The sequence below is a fragment of the Triticum aestivum genome, chromosome 5B, assembly GCF_018294505.1.
Source record: "Triticum aestivum cultivar Chinese Spring chromosome 5B, IWGSC CS RefSeq v2.1, whole genome shotgun sequence".
Taxonomy (NCBI): Eukaryota; Viridiplantae; Streptophyta; class Magnoliopsida; order Poales; family Poaceae; genus Triticum; species Triticum aestivum.
The window spans coordinates 50706648-50709649 of NC_057807.1; positions in this window are offsets into that span (position 1 = coordinate 50706648).

Here is a 3002-nt window from a genome sequence, read left to right on the forward strand (position 1 = left end):
TCATATTACAAGCCAGGGGCCTCGAGGGCTCGAATACAAGTGCTCGATCATAGACGAGTCAGCGGAAGCAACAACATCTGAGTACAAACATAAGTTAAACAAGTTGCCATAAGATGGCTAGCACAAACTGGGATACAGACCGAAAGAGGCGCAGGCCTCCTGCCTGGGATCCTCCTAAACTACTCCTGGTCGTCGTCAACGGCCTGCACGTAGTAGTAAGCACCTCCAGTTTAGTAAGAGTCGTCGTCGATGGTGGCGTCTGGCTCCTAGGCTCCGGCATCTGGCTGCGACAACCAGGGAAGAAAGGAAAGGGGGGAAAGGGGGAGAAAAGCAACCGTGAGTACTCATCCAAAGTACTCGCAAGCAAGGATCTACACTACATATGCATGGGTATATGTGTAAAGAGGCAATATCGGTGGACTGAACTGCAGAATGCCAGAATAAGAGGGGGATAGCAGTCCTATCGAAGACTACACTTCTGGCAGCCTCCGTCTTGCAGCATGTAGAAGAGAGTAGATTGAAGTCCTCCAAGTAGCATCGCATAGCATGATCCTACTCGGCAATCCTCCCCTCGTCGCCCTGTGGAAAAGCAATCACCGGGTTTACTGTGGAACTTGTCTGGGTGTGTTTTATTAAGTATCTGATTCTAGTTGTCATAAGGTCAAGGTACAACTCCGGGTCGTCCTTTTACCGAGGGAGACGGCTATTCGAATAGATTAACTTCCCTGCAGGGGTGCACCACATAACCCAACATGCTCGATCCCATTTGGCCAGAAACACTTTCTTGGGTCATGCCCGGCCTCGGAAGATCAACACGTCGCAGCCCCACCTAGGCACAATAGAGAGGTCAGCACGCCGGTCTAAATCCTATGCGCACAGGGGTCTGGGCCCATTGCCCATTGCACACCTGCATGTTGCATGGGCGGCCGGAAGTAAACCTAGCCCCCTTAATACAAGAGCAGGCTTACGGTCCAATCTGGCGTGCACCGCTCAGTCGCTGACGTCAAGAAGGCTTCGGCTGATACCACGACGTCGAGTGCCCATATCTTTCCCGCGTAGTTGGTTAGTGCGTATAGGCCAGTGCCCAGACTCAGATCAAATACCAAGATCTCGTTAAGCATGTTATTATGAAGCAACCGCGAACGCCGACCAGGGCCAGGCCCACCTCTCTCCTAGGTGGCCAACCTGCCCTGTCGCTCCACCACAAAGATCCACACAGAGGGCCGTCGACAAAGTATGTCCTTTCAGCCCCCAATTCATGAATCAACCGCGGGTCCTCAATGAGCCGACCCGACTTTAGTCACCATTTGTATAATATGTATGTATAGTATATACCCGTGATCACCTCCCGAGTGATCACGGCTTGATAGTATAGCAAAGCAGACTGACAAGAATGTAGGGCCACAGATGATAAACTAGCATCCTATACTAAGTATTTAGGATTGTGGGTAAGGTATCAATGATTGTAGCAACAATGACAGGCTATGCAACAGAATAGGTGTAACCAAACAATAACATGCTACACTACTCTAATGCAAGCAGTATAGAGAAGAATATGCGATATCTGGTGATCAAGGGGGGGGGGCTTGCCTGGTTGCTCTGTCAAGTAGGGGTCGTCAACAACGTAGTCGGTCGGGGCACCAACAGCAGCGTCGGTCTCGCAGTCTACCAGAGAGAAGAGGGGGAAGAAACAATAAATACAATGCAAACAAATGTGTAACGATGCATGACAAAGCAAACAACGGTGTTAGGTGTGCCCTAACGCGGTAGGAGGAGATACCGGCAAAGGGGGAAAACATCCGGGAAAGTATCTCCGGTGTTTCGCGTTTTTGGACAGATGAACCGGAGGTGAAATGTTGCAGGTTCGCTATGCTAGGGACGCGTGGATAACAGACAAGCTGCGTATTCATATTCATGTCATCGTTTTGAGCAACTTTCATGTACAAAGTATTTTCATCCGAGTTACGGATTATTTTATATTAATTTTCAAAGTTTTATTCATATTCTGAATTTAATTTAATTCAAAATAAATGTGAATTGCTAGGTGCACCTAGCTCTGGGTACACATAAGTGTACCAGAGGGGTTGACATGTGGGTCCAAGGGGTCCCAATTGACCAGTCAAACTTTGACTGGTCAACAGGGGGTGGGGCCCCTTGTCATACATTGTTTTACTAACCTAACAGATTAAATAGACTAATTAGGTTAATAGATAACTAACACAGGTTAATTAAGTTAATTAACTCTTTAATTAATTAATTAATTTATTAATTAATTTTCTATTATATATATATATATTTAACGTTCTCAGGGGGCGGCCCCACATGTCGTAGGCCAGGGGGCCTTATCAGGCGCGGGTTAACAGGGGGTGGAGCAGAGCAAAGCCACGGGGCTCGCGGGTGCGAGCGCCGGCTGCCAGGGGCCTCGCGGGCAGCGACCCGAGCAGGACTGGGGCAGCAGCACCACAGCTGACAGTGGGGCGGCCAAGGAGCGCCTTGGCGCGGGCGCGGCCAGGCCACCGTGGGGGGAGGGGGTTCGGCACGGCGAGGAGCAAACGGCTGTGGGCAGGGAGAGCGGGACGGGGCCGGTGCGTTGCGGAGCACGGTCGAGCAGGGATGGCCACACGCGAGTGGTTGCAGTAGCGCTGCGAGGGCACGACAAAGAGGGAAAAAGGAGGCCGAGGGCCTCACCGTACAGGGTAGGGACTAGGTAGTGGGTGTCGAGGAGGAGGACAGGGACAGGGTCGGCAACGGAGATGGGAGGCGATCCAAGGCGACGAGGTTGAGGTGGCGCCGGGCATCGGGGATCGGCTCGGGTGCCGATCCAGATCGGGACGAGTGGGATTCGGCGGAGGGGCTCGACGCGACGACGCTGGAGGAGCAGCGGGGCGGAGTCGACGGTCCTCGGGCGCGGTACGGCTCTTGCCGGTGGTGGGGCTCCGTCGCAGGGAGCGTGACGGCGCTGGAGAAACGAGAGGGAGTGGGGAGGGGATCGTGCGGGAGGA